Genomic DNA, 19,395 nt, shown 5'->3' with positions numbered 1-19,395 from the left:
TCTAAGCAGACAATATACTTGAGATATGCTAAAGAAGAGTGAAGTTATCTCAGAGAGAGAGAGAGAGAGAGAAGAGATCTTCCTCTCTAGCAGTATGCGTTTAACAGGTTTATCTGACTTTGAAGTAAAGAATGATCTGAAAATTAATATTTAAAGAGTTGTAAACAAAATTCAGATTTTATTTACATACATTATCTGTTATTTTCATCTATCAGAGACCAAAACCAAAATCTAGATTTTTGTTGAGTTGTCTCTGTTATTCAGGATCCGTGATATGGGAAAGACGCATCATGGGAACGGACCATCATCACCAAACCAGGGATTGAATTTTCGCTCAACTAAAAGGGTCATTGATGTTTACAGATGATACAAAGTAAGTGTACGATACAAAGAATGCAGCCTGCGGCACCGCTCCATTAGTAGCAAAATTTGAAGATCCTGATGTACGACAAAAGAAGAAACCAGTAACCTAATTGCGAAGATTTAAAAAAAAAAAAAAATAGATTTGAGCATGCTTTAGTGATGTATAGACTAATCACTTGTATACTCTAAACTTTTTAACAGCACTTTCCTAAAGTTGAGTGATAGAAGCAAGAAAATCTGTCGATCGATAGAGGCGAATGCATAACTGGGAATCGTTTACTAGTTGACAGGTTTCTAGATGGCGCAGAAATAAACGTTAACAGATTTCTCCATTATTTTAGATAACATCGAAGGGAGAAGAATGGAAATACGATTGGTTTCCTTCTTAAGTAGTAATTAAAAATCACACGTGTGCCACAGTAAAAAATTATATTTATTTTACAAATATAATTTTCTACTGTGGCACACGTGGGATTATTTAATTATGGAAACTCCAAAGGCTCGCTATGTAAGAAAGTCTTGCTTTTTAGAAATAGGCTGAGATGGTCTAATGATAGTCAAATGTTGACTAAACAGTTATAATATGCGTAGTCGTAATGTAACGGGAAAATAGTACTTTTATTTTATTATCGAGTCACAATCAACGCGTGTATGCACTGCCAAACCCTTAAGAAACTGCATCGTGCGATCCAGAATAAACAACGTGGCATGCTTACCAGGGGGCGTTGTATTGATTCATGATAACGCCCGCCCATACACGGCCGGCGTAACACAACTTCTGGCCACCTTCGGCTGGGAACTATTCCATCATCTCCCATATAGTCCTGACCTCGCGCCAAGCGACTTTCACCTGTTCAAACATCCGAAATCTTTCCTTGGTGGCCGGCGGTTTCAAGACGAGGTCAAAGAAGCAATCAATACGTGGTTTGCGTCACAGGCGGCAACCTTCTACGACGAAGGTATACAACTCTTGGTGCCCCGTTATGATAAGTGCCTGAACAATGGCGGAAATTATGTAGAAAAGTAGCGAAAGATGTCTACTTTAATTTGAAATAAAGTTTTTTTTTTTTTTTTTGTAAGTATATTTTTGTTTCCCTGACAGCCCATCGGAACTTACTTTCTGGACGTCCCTCGTATTATGCTTTCATGTCACATAAAAGATATATTTAAGCTTGTTGATATACTTTTATTCATTAAGACATTACACTGGCGATTGAGATATATATGTCAGAGAATGATATCGCTCATTTTCTTCGTCCCCATGAAAAGCGCCCTCTTTAGTACAGTTAAAAGAATGGCCGTGGCGTTGGGTCGCAGTGTAGTAGTCGGTACGGACGATGCTCTTTGGTTGGAAACACTACAGCTAGATTCCTCTCATAGTGCGAGAGAAATATTTTTAGAATTTTACAATTCAAGATTAGTTAGCTTTTTCATTTGGAGGAGTGAGAACGTTTTCCTGGATGGAAAACGTTCTCACACCAAAGACTTGGGTTTGATATCCATATCAAACCCAAGTCTTTGGCGTGAGAGGAACTCAGATACAGAAACTTCAGTGCTTTTTACTTTCCTAAAATAGACAAACCGAACACACAAACAAAAATGGCACGAACTTTATGTGTTTAAATATAAACGAACTTAAAACTGAAAATCCTCATCTCTTTGAGCTGTCCAACTAACTGACTGTCCAAGCAAGTGAAAATTAGAAATTTCATTTGCATTTAGACCACCAGGGCGATCGTGTCTGAGATCATTGAGAAATATGAGATCATATGAGATGCTGGCTTAAACCATACTAGTGTAATATATTTGCATCATGAGGTATATCTGTCTCAGTGTTATCACCATAGGGAACTAACTTTAGACCGCAGATCGCATAAATAATCGAGAATTGTCGTAAATATCAGACATGTTTTTTTCAGCATCTAGACGGGAATCAAGTTTCTTGTGATCTTTCGGCAGTACATGAAACTAAGCATCGAGTATGATGTCTTTCGTGTAATAGGAGAGAATCTGTTTGCGTCATTGCATAATAATTAGAGGGAAAATGGTGAGTTAAGAGGTTAGTTTTGTCTGTATGTAATGTTGAGTAAACCATCGATGCTGAACATGGTGTTCAGCATCGATGGTTTACTCACTGTTCCAAGAACTACCCACAGCATGCGCCATTCTCCTAATCTTTCTCCAGAAGGATTTCAAAAAAAATACAAAATATACTTGATACTAGTAAGTCCCCTGATTCAGATAGTATTCCTCCAGTTGCACTAAAATCTTGTGCTCCACAACTGACGCCCATCTTGTGTCGCCTTTACAAGCTGTCATACTGATCTGGCAATTCAACAGCATCGAAACAAGAAAAGCCATTCAACAAACTATCGCATTATTGTTCTCACCTGAATATCCTCGAAAATAATGGGAAGAGGTCATTGCAGCCACTGCATTACACTATTTGAAGACCCATGATTAAGTAGTGAATACCAGTATGGATATCACCACTTTTGCTCTACAGCAGATCTCCTAACTAATCTTACCCATCTTTGGAGAAAAAGAAAAGTTTGAAAAAACTTACGAGGTCGCGCTTGTTATTTCCAAGACTCTTGTTATTTTCATCGATTTTGGCGTCGCAGTCTTTTTACCAAGCTACCATGCTATGCTATGATCTTCCTGAACTTTGTGGGTCATAGTCCATGGATCCCTCTCATCTGCTTTTCCATCGATACAAAATTCTAAGGTTCTATGCTTTATCTACACTCTTCCTTTTATATGTTAATGACCTTCTCACGCTAATGTTCGATCCCACTCATATCGTCATTCATAAAACCTTGTAGTACTCAGATGATGACTCAAGCATCAAAATCTTCTATGCTCATTGCCTTAAACATCGATCTTCTAACAATTCTGAAGTGGGGTGAAGATAATCTAGTGAAACCCAAAGCTACGAAAATATAATCCATCTAATCCTATCTTATTTCTTGAAAGGAAGACCACACTTCACTCTTCTTGATTTTTGACAATATTCCGCTCGTCTATCAATATCATTTTTCTCTTCATTGATTAGCCTTTATATCTAACTACACATCATGTCGGTAGCCTCTTCAACCTCCCAAAAAGGCTGGTATTCCTTTAGGTTCCGAACAATATTCTCTTCTGCTCAATCCGTAACACTTTATAAATCCCAAATCCGTCAGACCTTAAAATATTGTTTTCACCTTTGGGGCGGTACACCAAAAATCGTACTTATAATTCTTGATTTATTCAGAAAAGAGCCTATTCGCTTAATAGATCGCGCCTCTCTCACTGACTCCCTCCAATCTCTTCCCTATAGGGGCTCTCCTTCAGCATAATGCCTTTTCTGGTATTTCCGTGATCTCTGCTCCGATGAACAGGCCATCACCAACCATGCCTCCTCTTTTTTCTAATGATATAAACGAGGGAAAATGCTAACCACATCCATAAATGGTTCAGCTCCAAATTTATCGAAAACGGGGAAAACGAGGGAAGGCTTTTCCTCAATGAATACAACCTCCACTTCTACAAGAATCATTATGATTGCTTATTTCTAACTTGAACCCTCTTGGTGCACTTGTAGAGAAGAATACCAGAAAAAGGCATTAGATCTTCAGTAAGAACTGTATTTCAAGTAGAATGGAGAAGTACCGTTTTCAAAAGGTTTGCTAAGGTTGTCCATCTTGGAAAAGAAAGGGAGGAGTGGATTTAACATTTAGAATTCTTGTAGTGACAAATAAGACTGACTAGATTAGATGGGCGAATGATACTCCACGAGGAATAAATCGACATGTAGATTGTAATATGAAGGATGTAGGCCACAGCCAACACGTACATTTATGTAAAAGGAAAGGTCAACAGCTTTTAGAGAGTGGTCATAAATACTCTTGTAAGGATAAGCATAAGACTCTTGTAATGATCTCAGCGCCCACAAGGGCGCTGAGATCATTAGTGAGTAGCCAATTCTTAATAACTTTATTTCTGGATCAGTCCAACTGGAAATGAGAAGTGTAAGTCAGGCCACTCCGTTAAGAGAAAAGTTTGATTGGAGAAAATCTAGATTTTAAGAAAGAATTGTATGAGCTCAGAGAAACAACAAATTAAATTGACAAAATAGGATAACGGGATTCTCGAGCAATGAAATTAAAACACAGCATGCTCCTATTGGGCAAAATGACATAGAACATTAAACGAAACAAATTCCAGCTTGGAATAAAATAATAATAATAATCAAAGAGAATATAATAAGGAAGGTGGGATGAATTGTTATTGAGGAAACTGAAGATGAAAGTTGATGTCATTAAATTTGAGATTATGTATTGAGAAGGCTCGAATTTCTCTCGTCAAAAAATGCATTCCCTTTGTCTCTAGATGATTGTAATTATATTCATATAATGTACAAATATTTAAAGAAATAGAATGTATACAATGTTGAATTCTTCGCAAGCAGTATTCATAGACAAAATTCCCTTCCAATGCTTTATCAAATCGTTTCTTACGGATACTGCTTGCGAAGAATTCAACCTTCGACAATCGGCGCGGATGTACTCCATAACATCTTGCGGCCATTCTCCGAAACAATCGTTTTATAGTTGTAATCTTAGAAGTAACGATAATTTATCAGATTGTTATTTTGGAAGGTAATGATGTCGGTGATGGGGAATCATACAATCTTGAAGACGACGATAGAGGATTTAGTTGAATTGTCAAAGTAGACCGACTACTTTGACAATTGTAGAGAGGGCACTCGCTCTACAACTCTCCGCCCAACGAATTCGGTGAGGAGGATCGATGTGTGTTTTCGTCTTCAAAAATCCACTCCAAGAGCCTCCGAGGCACAACAGCCTTCGACGATGCCCTTTGGTTGGAAAAACCTGGGTTCGATCATGTCTGGAATGCGAAGAACATTTACCAGGCTTTCCAGTTAAAGTTGTAGTTGGTCTGACAGAGGTGGAAGAGTTTATCATTCCGGAAAACAGACACACACAGTTGACAGCCATAATACACTACGCCAATTGGATTAAACGTCGTATCAGAGCATTGACGAGGTTTCAGGCATGTCCAGTTACTTGGCATATTTGAAACCTCATGTTACAAAAATGTCTAGGTTCGGATTCGGTGTGAGTTGTGGTGCTTGGGGTAAAATCAGAAAGAGGAACGTTCCTATTCCTAGCAACTAAGTAGAGCAAGTGAAGAGGAGAATTCGGTTTCAAGTGAGGTTGTATATGGATAGAAACCACCCCTCTCATATTTCTATAGGTTTAGACAAAGAAGAAGTGCCATTATGATAATTCAAGTTCAGGTAAATAACCCATTAATAGAAAGAGACTGTGTGATAAAAAGTCGAATGAACGAATAGACAAGTTGGCTGTTTTAAGAATATAGGTGATCTGATAATCTGATAGTGGCTTATAGATTATAATTCTAAAAGACACATTTTTTTTTATTATTATTATAATTACGTGACACCTCCAACGAGTCCAAAGACTCCTCGAAGGAGGGCACTCACTCTACAACTCTCCGTCTCCATCACTCAATCCACTAACTACAGCGAACCGCATGAACCGCATTATCTACACCAACGCCATCTACTTCCCACTAGTATTTTCATAGACAATCACAAACATTCATGCTCAAGGCGGGATTTGAACCAGCAGCCTTGTGGCTGGAGAGGGAATACGCTAACCACTCGGCCAACCAGGCGGGCCTGATCAGTGTCCTAATAATCGTTTTGAGATCATGTGGACAAAATACTGAGAATGAGTTGTTTATTCAGTATTCTCTAGTAGATTAATGGGGTACACTATAGGAATAGAGGTCCTCCCCCTAACTCAGTTATTTTCGATGAAGCCCTTTGGTTGGAAAGAATTGAGTTTGAATCCTGTTTAGGGGGCGAAGAACCTTTATTAGGACTTTTCAGTGGAAGGTGAATTAGCCTGTCTCGTACGGAGGCGACAGTGTTTTTGTCCAACAACCAGGCAAACTAACCAAGAGAACACTCGCAATTTACACACAAAAGCATGCAGGTAGGAATTAGACCTTTTTTCTAGAACTTAAACCTGTCAAGTACTGTAGGTTATATTCGTTATTAGGCTAGATCCCAATCCCCGAAAGAGATTTCGAAATTTTCGAAGAAGTTACAAGAGAGCGATAGAAAGAGAGTTTAGTTTACTGTATCTGTGAGTGACACCTCATTTCTGTTATGCCCAGTACGGAAAGGGAGACGCGCTGAATGTCATTGTAGTCCCAACTGGAAATTGGTTGTCAGCCACCTTCGTCATTCTCCAGAAGACTAAAAATGCCTTCATCTAACGCCTTTATTATATAAGAGCAAGTTGCAGATGAATACAGAACGATAAGTTTCTATTTGCAGAAATAAAGATTTCAGTGGGGGAAAAAATTAAAATTTCAAACAATAACATTAGAGAAAAAAAAAAAAAAAACGACCTTAGGACATTTTTACTCGCGAGTAAAATTCAAAATTAGGTAATACTGCAGTTACTGTTCTTTGTTTGAATCAGAAAAGTTTTTCTTTTTTTTTAATGAATTTTTCATTTGGTACTCTTTCAGCAGCTCATTTAGCATAGCTTTATTTATAACATTTAAAATGTTCTATACATAAAGCCTTCTTTATTCAAGAGTTCCCTCTGGAGGATTTTTTAAAATATCTTTTGTGAAAGTTGCAGTTACTTTGTTGACTCTAACGTCAATCTAATAGAAATTAACTTCCTATACCATCTTTCTCGCTTGTAGAAATCTAAGATGCTAAGCCATCGTGTTCTTATACTACCTTTTTCCACGTAAAATTAAGACAATTGGCAGCAACTTCTTTCTAGGAATTGAGTTTTTATTATGGTGTTAAGACAATGCATTTCATGCGCTGGTTAAGGAATATATTGCGTGAAAAAAAAAAAAAAAAACTTCCTTTATAATGAGGTTTTGTTCTTAAAAGATTCCTCAAGTGAGGTATGGCTATATTTGTTTATCGTGAATAAAGATAAGCCGATTTGTCCTTATCAAGAAAAGTGCTTCTGTTGTGAAAGAATATAAGGCGTCATTTAAAGTAGATATATATAGAGAAAATTTGATTCGATTATTGTGGAATTTAGGATAGAATTTTGGTTACTAAATTGTGGAGTTTACTATGGAGCATCTCTTGTAAGGGCATTTGTAGAAATAAATAAAACCTACGCTTTTGTGCATGGTCTTTTACTTTTTTCTGTGATGAAGTAACAGACCTTAAAATGTCAGATAGTAATTACATTTTATTTCCTCGTATTTCGAATGAAATATCGACGACTGTTTCGAAATACAACTTTTCTTTTTTTTTATCAAAATTAAAATTGACTATTAATTAGTAGCTTCTTGATGTTAATTACAAACCTTGTTAATCGATGCTCTTATTTCCGTTAAACCAATTAGTATTTTGCTTTCTTGCTGCTTAATCATATTTAGTTTCAAATATAAGCATTAATTGTCGTACGACTTCCTCTTTCGACACACATGCTGTGCTCATCACTACTTTAGTAGCCGAGTACTTTGTTTTTTATGAAAAACTATGGAGTTTTCCCACAGTCATTACATTATATTATTATTCCAAAAAAACGATTCAGAATGCACCAAGTTTTTTCTAACTTCTTCAGAAAAAAACATGTTTATGCATTTTCTGTATAAAGCAGTTATAATCCATGCATGCTCAGAGGGTGCATAACGAACTAAGTAAACCAATAGTCAGCATTTATATGGCTATTTACACACCTTGCTATGCAGACTTCTTAACTTGATACAAGGCCATCATATCCAATTAGTATTCAAGGACTCTCTTGCTTTAAGAATGTAGAAACGGTGGATGTACACTTCAGGCAAATATTTCCCCTCGTCTTCGTAAACGCTGATTTTCTTTTTTTCTCAGAATAAAGAAGGCAAAGTATATTCCATAAACGCAATACATAGCAACGAGCTTTTTTTGTGTGTGCGTGTTTGTAGTTTGAATTAATTTTAGAGACTTCACAAAGCGGTAGTCTTTTGAATAAGGTCGAAATGTCATTCAAAGGAAGTACTTTTCTATCATTAACCACAGTAATTCCAACTTTGAGATATAAAATGTACGATTTTAAACGGTCCATTTTTAGCTGTTAATGAAACAGCCCTTTTTTACGCTTTCTAAATATTACTCTTGGCATGATGCCAGAAGGATGGAGGTTATCAGCTGTGGAGCTAGGACTTTATTAAATAAGAAATTACATAAAATTAGTTACGTTAAAATAGTATGCAAAATTAATTAACATATTTTTCCTTCCTGATCGACAAATTTAATTTGAAAAAGGTATTTTAACAAGGAGCCCTTTTTATAAGATTTCATTCATCCAGAGACATAAGTGATGATAGGTGCGATATGGATAGATGTGTTCACAATATGTTGTGGTATTATTTCTCTGCTAAGGAAGTCTTCAGAAGGAAAACAATTAAGAAAGGCCAAAGGTCGTGATAGAGGTTCAAAGGATTGAGTACATTTCAGTGACTGATCATCATGACCTTCAGAATTCTTCACACTTGTACTGAATCGTGCGAAATTTGTGGAAAACAATTTCTTTCAGCACAGTGTCATTTGATATCTCACTGTTACACACACACACACACACACACACAATGAAGAGCCTCCATGGTTCTGTTTTCTAGACCTTTAACTGGACATTCGTACTTAGTATATTTGCACCAGAGTCAAGTGCGACTTGTACTAACCCTGTTTCAACAGCGAAGTATGAACATTGTGTCAGGCTTTGCAATTTCCTGTTTTTAATTTCCTTGCGTTGAACTTTTTGTTTCGTTTTTCCTTTAGTTCTGGTTTTCAAAACGATTGGATGTTGTGCGTGTGTGATTATCTTGTCCGGATATTCCGTTTTAAAATTTGTACTAAACGCCTTTAACTAAAGCTCAAATTGTTCTATTCGTCGATGATGATGATGATGATGATGATGATGGACTTTAAAAAATAACATTAAAAAACGACTACTTTTTTTCAAAAATGAAATGTGAAAAAAAGTGCGAAAAAATTACAACGATACCCCAAAGGTTTTCAAGGACTCATCTCGGAAAGCACTCCATTCAGTCAACCTTCTCCACTACTCAATCCTTCATCAACACACAAACGGTGAACAAATAAAACATTGGAGCCCAATGTAAACTGAACGGCGACTCGTTCATCTGCCCTATAAAAAATGCATCTGGAGTTATAGCAACGCAAGCATAAATATGTGGCCGTTGTCAAAAACTATAATCCCAAACAAGAATGCTCAGTGGGTGTCATGATGCGTTATTCTGAAGTGGAAAAACTTAGTATATTTGCACCAGAGTCAAGTACGACTTGTAATAACCCTGTTTCAACAACTAAGTATGAATTGTGTCAGGCTTTGCAATTTCCTGTTTTTAATTTCCTTGCGTTTAACTCGGATCGACACTTCCGTACATTTTATTCGTTGATAGAGTCTACATATCGAAACTGTTGGGCTAGTCATTTAGTCCAAGTACATTACTGTAAAATATACAGGATTTCGTGCGTTGAATTCACATAAAAAAATAAAATAAAATAAACAATTTTTTTATTGTTTATTTTTAATGGTAATTCAATCCACCAGTTATTGAATTTATCACCTTACAAATCTTTGTGGTGACTTAACAAAAGGATACAAATACATTGGCTAACCCATAGCCAGCCTGGATTTCTCTTTGTGTCTTTTGTAAACGCGATTTTCCTTCCTTTAAACCAGTGTTTCTCAACGTGGGGCATACGTCCCACAGGGGGGGGGGGAATTTGAATATTTTGGGGGACAATTAGAAAATGATGTTTCATTCATCACCTCACCTCATCACCGATATACTCAAAAAAATTCACCATTGTCGGTGATAAATTGTCGATGTTGTAACCTTGATTTTCCTAGGAAAAAAGCCGACATCACTAGTACAGCAGTCAACATAAATACAGTATCGAGAGGAACTCTCAGAAAAGCAAAATTATGAGTCTATCAGAACATTATTCAAGATAAAAGGAACAATGGCATGGCTATCTGATGAGACAAACGAAATACGGAAATTCAACTAGTTTCGCAAAAAAAAAAAAAAAAAAAAAAACTTTTGCTCTTCCCGTCGTCATATTTAGTTGAATGTGGCTTTAGTGCCGTAAATGACTTGCTACTGAAAAAAAGAAATCATCTGGATATCACAAACCATGGGGATTTGAGATTGAAAATGACTAAATCAGACATCAAACTCAAGGATCGCATTAACTTGGATTTTATTTTCCCGAGTTCAGTTCGATTTATGTTTTATAATATACAAAATGTAATATAAAATTTATATTCATTGAAGAAAGTCAAATTAAAAACAGTTTTACCTTTCTTATTTAAAGTACGTATTTATATTATACTTTTTCAGAACTTGGCTGACTATTATGCTGGGGGGAGGGCATCAAAATCGTTGGGAAACACTGCTTTAAACTAGTATGGTTTACCGCAGTCTAATATTAGCTTGTCAACGACTATACCCTTAGTGTTCATAGTCCACGACCCTTTGAGTATCAGTCAACAGCCAATCACCTTTTCTGTAGTGGAAAATGCAAACGATCAGTGCCATGTGATTTTAAACGCAAATCAACTACGCAATACACATGATGTTAAAAAATGTGCTGGCGAATTTCAGCTATGACAAATATTTTAATAAGCTCTTTGCCTTCGCCAAACTCATGAGTATGTGGTGTTTTAGTTTTTAATTACTCTCATTCTTTCATCATGAATCACTGTAGAATCCAATTTTCCTTACGAAACGTATTACTGGGAGGAAGATAATACACATTATAATTTTGTCAAGGTGACAAGTCTAATTAGGATCATACATATCCAGCCATTGGAAAGCGAATCTGAAAAAGAATGGATAAGTAGGCAGCGCCATCTGCCGACATTGAGAGATGACATTTGAGATTTGCAATTGTTTCTATGAATTATAATTAAATAAAAGATTATTAAAGAAAAGTTAATTTTTTAATTCGTTTATATAAAACACGTTTAATTTTTATTTTGATTTGAACTTAGTTTTAAATTTTATGAAAACTGTCTTCCCTTAGCGATATAAAAATAAATTAAAACTCATAGTAATCAATACCTTGGATAGACAAGCTCTCTGCGAAAAATACATATTGCGTTATGATGACGGAATTTTAAATTTTATTTTGGAACAGATAGAGAAACACACAAGAAAAATTTTAGATTTGAATATTAATTACAAAACAAAACAAAATGAAACTGCCAGGTGGCGCTCACCTAGCAGTTTCTTTTATGGATGTATAACAATTAAGTTTTATATGCCAGACGATATACCGTATAATTAAATATCAACTACTCATCGACAAATTTTGTTATTAATCAAATGTTAAAAACAACTAGCGATCACAGTGAATGCTGTTTATTATTACTTTATTTTATTATTGGAATTCATTTCAAAAAGAGAGTAAGGTACCGGAACATTTCTTGGCCGACCATGTACTTGGCGCAAAAAATGATAAGGTTTACTGGAACGTAGAAGATCAAATGCATAATACGGATTATACCGCGAAGGTTGACGTTCTGGGCCTAACATTGTCTATTCATGAGCTTCTTTCGTGTATAAAACGAAGACCTCACAAGAACGAAAGATTGCTTCTCAAACTATAGAGTGAGGCCGCAGAATTCTATTTACTATCATGCGATTTTTTTTTTTTTTTTAATGTTCATAACACCAATTGATCGTAGGCATTTCGATGGTACCAGAATCGATTAATACGAAGCTAAAGCGGTTTATCTACGAAGAAGAGTAGTGAATTATCGGAGACGGATAAAGATTAGGATTACGATGGGATTAGGAACACTTCAAATGCGCGCGTAGTTTATTTTAGAATAGCTTTGTGTGTGTGTGTGTGTGTGTGTGTGTGTGTGTGTGTGTGTGTGTGTTTGTAATGACGTCGTGTGATAGATAAGCCCTTTTACATAGTCTTCTATCATCGGTAGCTGTAATCGATAAAAGGAAATGATTTATGATGGCAACAGCAGATCCATTAGCATGAGTTTGTAATTTCACATACATCAGATTCCATTCTACAACTGCTTCCCTATCATTTCTTCCTACGCACATTTTGCTAGTATCAGCTGTTTTGTGTGTTATAAAGAAACGTGTTTGATAGTGATACAAAACATTACAATTTAAAATTTTTTTTTTTATGTTGGGAAGTGTATTTTAACGTATACAAATGTTTATTTTGTTGTAAAAAACCGCTTTTTACAGTAAGGGGTTTCACATTATACTTTTTTTAATTATAAAAAACAACAACTTTTAATGCAACTAGTTAGAGGGCGTATTTTTAAAATAACACGAGATTTGTTTACAGACTTTTACTTTATGTGGTTTTTAAGAAACTATGAAAATAAAATAAATATTAGCTGCAAGATAAAAAACACAGCTATTGTTAAAGTTTTTATGGAATTATAGAGTAAAAGCTATTTCTAAAATTTACCATTTCTTATTTTAAATAATAAATTTATATTATCACTTGCGGTAGTCATCCTCCATCATTTGATTTCCCCTTTTCATATAGGAAGATTCTGAATTAAGAATAGTCCCCTCCCCCTAAGCATAGCAACTGCATCGAGCTTCTCATGGCATAAACATATCACATGTATATCTGTCTCAGCATTCAAAAAACAACAAAAAAAAATGAGCTCTTCTTGCACTGAATGTCCGATCCACTCACTTAAAACAAGTGCATAATTTTAATAATCCGACTGCTTCAAGAGCTCCCCAAACCTCTCACGCTTTCTTATAAAAAAAAAAAAAAAAAAAAATAGACTCTTCGATCCGAAGCACGTGCATTGATGAGATGAATGAAAATATTAACGATCCGTTGTTTGTTGAATCATTCCACTCTTTAGCACACAAATATTAAAGTTTAGATCGGCTAATATTTTAAATAATTTTAAAATTAAATCAGCGAAGGTTACTTGTGCTTATTTTTGAAATTTTCTTCGCTTTTCAATTAATATTTTTAGAGTGAAAATCGAGTCTATGTAAGATCGGCCATTTCTGAATCAATTCTGTTATTCTAGTAGCATTGTTTGCTACAATATTGTTTAGTTTCTTTCATTTAGATCTTTTTTGTTTGTTTGTTCTATGATATATTCTTTTAGCTCTTTCTATATTGATTAAGGCAATGAATTGGGGAGGGGGGGGGGGAAGATCATGGAATTTGCAACGCTTGAAAAATACTAACCTTTTGATGTCAACAGTTCTTTAACTTCCCGGCGATTTGTGGCTTTGAGTGAAACCTTACATGAATAAAAGCGTGGCCATGACATTAGTTAACCGTAATAGACATTCATCAAGTCACTACCGGATACTGTATTAAATTTTTAAGATATCTTTTCACTATGTGGCTTCCGCATGTCTTGTACTCTTGACCTTTCTTTTGCTCTACTACAGAAAGACGATAAATCGCACAGAATTCACTTAAAGAGAAAAGACCGGGAATTAAAATACTCCACGCCGAACCCGTACTATTGTAGCAGTCTTTATTTACCAGGAATCGCTTGGCTCTGTGTAAACAATGGGTAGCCGCGTGCCCAACTGAATAAACTGTAGCATTCACGTTCGCTCAATCTATCGCGTGCAGATCATGGGCAGCCATTAATGCTAAAATAACAATGGCCCGCGCTACTTCTTTTCCAGATGCCTCTTTTGACAAGTCTAAGCACTAAAACTAAGGACAGACAATATTGCAAAATTGTTTTTTCGTTGAAAAGCTTTATTGTTATTTCATATCTTTGAATCTATTAATAATAGAATAAAAATTGTCTTGCAATGAAAGCTCTATTTTCTCTTCTCCGTTCCCTTGAAATTCTTTCGGTCACTTATATTTCATATTTTTATTATTATTATTTTTTTTTTTTAACATTTTTTTTAACTCCCAAAGAAATAAAGCAGACTACAATATAAAACGTGATATCGGTTATTATCTAGATTCTAGAATCAAGTTAGACAATAATTCTATGTATTCTAGAGGGAAAAAAAAAAAAAAAAGAAAGAAAGAAACACATGCAAGTTCATTTAAATGACGTCAGACTTGATGTTCTTTTCAGAAATTCAACTAAGCTCGGCTAAAACAGTCTGACTGATTTGTTACATTTCGCAAGTACGTCACTAGTCACGTGATAATTTTGAAATAAATTTAGAGGCAATTTTAGTCGTGGCTATCTACAGTTAAATCATATTTACTATAATCGGAAAGTTCTTTGTGATATTTGCTTTATACGCCCTAAAAGTTCATAATTATTTCATTGTTTTTTTTTTTGTTTGTTATTTTTATCATTTTTATTTCCTTTTTCCTCCGTATGTTAACGCATGGGCGAGTGCGCAAATGCAATAAATTGCGCGCGAACGCTTTTGAAGCTTGGTAAAAGACCATCTTGTAGGAAGCAAGTTGGGTCAGATAACTGCATGCACGTGTCCACATGTAGCGATCGCTCTAGTTATTCTGCGGACGTATAAAGTGCGGAAGATTATATATTTATTTCCTAGTTCATCTTCCATCGCTTGCGTGTTTCTAGCCGCGTGTTGTAGCGCTACTAAATATTCTTTGTGTGTGTGTGAGAGAGAGAGAGAGAGAGAGAGAATCTACAACGTTTATTCACGTAGTTATCCGCTTGGCTGACGTGTATGCGGCCTATAAGATAAAATCCTCATAATCTAGCGAAAAAGTGAGGTTGTTAAGAGTCTTAATCTAGAACCATTAATAAAACCGAACAGTGTTGCAAGATTTTTTTTTTTTTTTTTTAAAAAGATATGTTCATAAACTATAGAAAAGGATTTTTTTTTTTTTTTTTTTTTTTACTAGAAAGATGCGTTCACCTCCACCAGAGGGCTCTCATGATAATCGACGTTCTTTCGGTAGAGAAGACGGAACAAAAGGCATATTTTTATAGGGAAATCAACATATGCGAAAACCAAAATATAGCAACTTTAAAATACAATAAATTATTATATTACAACAGTTCAGTAAATAAACATTACCATTGTTAAGATCCACTGCTGTTGCTATAGCAACAGCAGTGGATTGTAACTACGGTTTTGTTAACTATGATTTTAACCAACAGCAGTCGATTTTAACTGTGTTAACTCGAGTTTCCGAAACAAACAAACATTTCCACTTCTGCATGTGACCGACTAACTCAGTTTCGGTTGTAAAAGCCTTGTGAAGTTCTTCGCATCGTAGAGCGGGTGTAAGACGAAGAAAATTAAAAATCAGAATGAAGTTGCGTGGCATAGATGATATGCCGTCGGATTAACCATTTTATTTACCATATGATTGACCTAAACCTTCACTCTTTTATGGAATTTCCTACGAAAACTACTCAAAGAAGGAAAGCAACCATTCTTAATTGTATTACGCATTACTTGTTCATAATGACATAGTGACTTAGACATAGTCACAATGACAGATTGGATACTAATTATAAAAAGAGTCTTGATTGATAGCACATGAAACGAGCAAAGATTTGAAATATTTGCACTTTCGCGAGCATTCGTTGACTAGCGTCATTTGTACACACGTGATTCATGTTTTTACTTTGCATACCACGGCGCTTGGCCGCACGAAGAAAGACTTGGTTTCGAGTCTAGTCGGCGACTAGAGGAAATTTTTCTAAGCCTTTTTTCGACCGGTTCCCGAGTTAGTCGATCTCTGGCACGGGCAAGCGGGTTTTTCCTCCCGGAAACTCGGGTTTTTCGTCCTGTAAACTCAAGAAAATCGACCGTAGAACCCACATTATTTCAGACATTAAATATATTGTGTTAGGGTTAGGGACCACGAGATGGCGGCACATTTGAGCCGTCTCTCTTCACTGCGTACCGCTTAATTAGTGATAGCCTTGGGCCATCTATCTCTGATTGGTACCAGTGGAGATTGAACTGCCCACTCAGTCTCCAAAAGTTAGATAGGGCTAAATGGCCTCGCCTACTCCCGTATATACGGGAATAAAAAGGCGTTAGCTGATTTTTTTTTTTTTTTGATATATATATATATATATATATATATATACAGAGTGGCCATAAAATAACTTTCCCTCTTTGGAGGCATCTGTAGCTAACACCAATAAACGGAATGAGACCAAATTTTATACTGAGACTTTTGAAGGCATGGGAGATGCTTTACACAAAAAAAAAAGTACCAAAAGTCGCCGATAGGGGAAATTTTGGCGCTTGCGGAACCGAAAGCTGTCAAATATTTGCAGTAAACGCAGGTAAAAAGGATTATGCAAATTTTACTTTGCGTACGTGACAGCAGCGCCACCAATTCCACTTGAAAAGGGATTGGGAACGTTCAGGTTCCCAATTTATTCGAATGACTGACGAATTGTGCTCAATATGCGTCCTACCTTGCCTCAGCGTGCTTTACTTCTTAAGTTTTTTTACCTTAAACAGTGCAATGTTGTAGCGGCCCTTCGGGAATTTAGAAGGCTTCATAACCTGTGTACAGGTCTTATGTCAGCTGTAGCACTGAGAGCTATGATTAAGAAGTTTGAAGAAACTGCATCACTAGGAGTTAGACCTGGCAGAGGACGGAAAACTGTGCAAGAAGAGACAGTAATAAACGTTGCTACTGCGGTGTTTTTCGACACAGGGACCAGTACTGGTCCAAGCGCCCGTGCCATAGCTCGGCTGGAAAATCTTACGGAAAATGCTTCACTTCACTTTCAATCAAACATTGAAAATCGTGTATGTGGTCCAGGGGACCCTGATTCTGATGAATAAAACATTATTTCCTGTGAGTTCAATCACTACATTAATTTCTGTGTCTCTCGCAAGTTGTTGTTTTAGTTTAATTATTATTATTATCATTGTAACGCGCCACATATCCAGCTGGAACGAGTGACGAGGCTGTCGCTTACACCGTCGAAATGTTATTATTCCATTTTACCTGCCTTTAATGTAATTATCGCTTGTTTTCGGCTCCGCCAGCGCCAAAATTTCCCCTATCGGCGACTTTTGCTACTAAATATTTCTTTTTGCGGAAATCATCTCCCCATGCCTTCAAAAGTCTCAATATAAAATTTGGTCTCATTCCGTTTATTGGTTTTAGTTACAGATGCCTCCAAAGAGGGAAAGTTATTTTATGGCTACCCTGCATATATTTTGTGTGTGTAAATTGCGTATTCTTAGTCTCCATTACAGGATGGAAAAAATTCGGTTTTCTGGGATGGGGAAAAAACCTTACCATCTTTTTATGAAACCAGCTAACTCATTGAAAAACCCGGATAGGGATCTTCGCGTCTAGATGCGATTTGAATCCAGGTTTTTTTTAGCCAAAGGGCTTCGTCGAAACCAGATACAATTTGATTAGTTAGCCTCTCGCAGAGTGCAATGCTAGCTTACCCCCTATGAGAATTCCAGGAAAGGGTACACTAGAATCGAATTTTTGTTGGGGGGGGGCATTTTAGGTGATTGTACTTGTATTTTGTTGGGATAACTAGACAGCTAAGACCACGAGACATCCTTTAGTAGATCGCAAGTGGACAGATCTACTGAAGGATGTCTCGTGGTCTTCATTCTTTTTGTACTTGTTACACGAAGTTAAATTTTACGAATCGTATTTATTATAAATATTTGAAAAAATTCCGTATTGTTTGTTTGTTCACTAATATGGGTGAAGAAGAAACAAAATAATAAAAAAAAAAGAATTGATTGTTTAGATTTTGAGACGGCATTTGTTAGTGGAAGGAATCGGCTTTAAAAAAAAAAAAAAAACAGAGATAGAGAAAAAAGAAAATAAAACTTAGTCATCCTCCCTCTATTAGCCATTATGCCACCGGTTGGGGGAGAGGGGGGAGTGAATATAACAGCGACATTTTACAGTGGGAGGCTGTTTTTATTGGGATATGCTCGCAATGCAAGTGTCCGCAGCGAGCGAATCACAACTCAGGAATTGTGATCAGAGTTGCGATTCTCCCAGGGTGAAAAGATTACGTGTTTGGACTGTGGAGAAACAGAAGAATTGAAAGGAAAATAAAGAAATAACGACGGAAGGGAAGTACGCTGTCAGACAGCATAAAGACTTATTCCAGGTGTACAGACCAACTGAAATGAGACAGTTGTCTTACGGAGAGAGTTCTGGGAAGCCGTTTTAAATGGACATCAATTCATTCATTGCACGAGAGAATTTGGAAATCCAAATCGCTTTCTCTCTCTCGACGGGGGGGGGGGGGGTGAACCGTTGTGAAAGCACCTATCACCAATCTCTGCGGTTACATGGCTCCATCTAGCGGCTTAGTTTAACACCATATTAAGTGTATTTTGCTTCCCTGCATTTATGTTTCGGATAATCCCGCAGATTCAGGCTCCAGACTTGAATGTCTGTTCGCTTCTGAACAAATTAACCACCGACAACCATCAGGAAACAAATTTCCATATTTTGCCCCATCCACGTATGTAATTTAGCAAAAAGTACCACTTTGAATTAATTAAAACCCATCGATAATTGCAATAATTTGCTTTTTTATCAACACGATGTTTATATACGGTAAAATGCACATACAAACCACCACAAGCAAGCACGCGATATTAGTGTCGATATTAGTACACAGTTGTTACTATAAAATCCAATTATACATTAACTAGATCTTCTAATAACAATTGCGTACTTTCTTTATTTCAAATGCAGAATAACGGACAAAGAAGAATCATCCACTGTTCTTTCGGGCGAACCTTGCAGCAATAATTCTTCGATTTCGTTTCACAATGCAGACGAGGTAAAAAATCACGCACGAGTACTGTGTTATATCTATCTAATACGTGTTTATATGTATAGAAGCCAATTTGTTTGTTCTTGAGGGATGGAAAACCCTGCTACCATCGTCTGAGACTGGTTAACTCAGCCTTGATTGAAAACACCTGACCCTTCCTTCCTTGAAGAAATTTGAACTTAAGTCTCGCCAAATAGGGTAGTCGATCGACTGC

General features: G+C 36.3%; 1 protein-coding gene across 1 annotated transcript in view; it reads right to left on the bottom strand.

Moving 5' to 3' along the window:
* The window catches only part of LOC150098416 (failed axon connections-like), a 78,040-nt gene extending 64,075 nt beyond the window's left edge, over positions 1-13,965 (bottom strand). The window contains exon 1 of the mRNA XM_090404883.1: positions 13,658-13,965. The gene's annotated coding sequence lies outside the window, so the exon portion shown is untranslated. The remainder of the gene's footprint in view (positions 1-13,657) is intronic.
* Between the last annotated feature and the right edge of the window lie 5,430 nt (positions 13,966-19,395).

The sequence above is a fragment of the Typopeltis vanoorti genome, chromosome 15, assembly GCF_054136105.1.
Source record: "Typopeltis vanoorti isolate ZY-2024b chromosome 15, IOZ_Tvanoo_1.0, whole genome shotgun sequence".
Classification (NCBI taxonomy): Eukaryota; Metazoa; Arthropoda; class Arachnida; order Uropygi; family Thelyphonidae; genus Typopeltis; species Typopeltis vanoorti.
The sequence above is the reverse complement of the archived record's forward strand: the minus strand, read 5'-3'. Positions and strand labels throughout refer to the sequence as shown.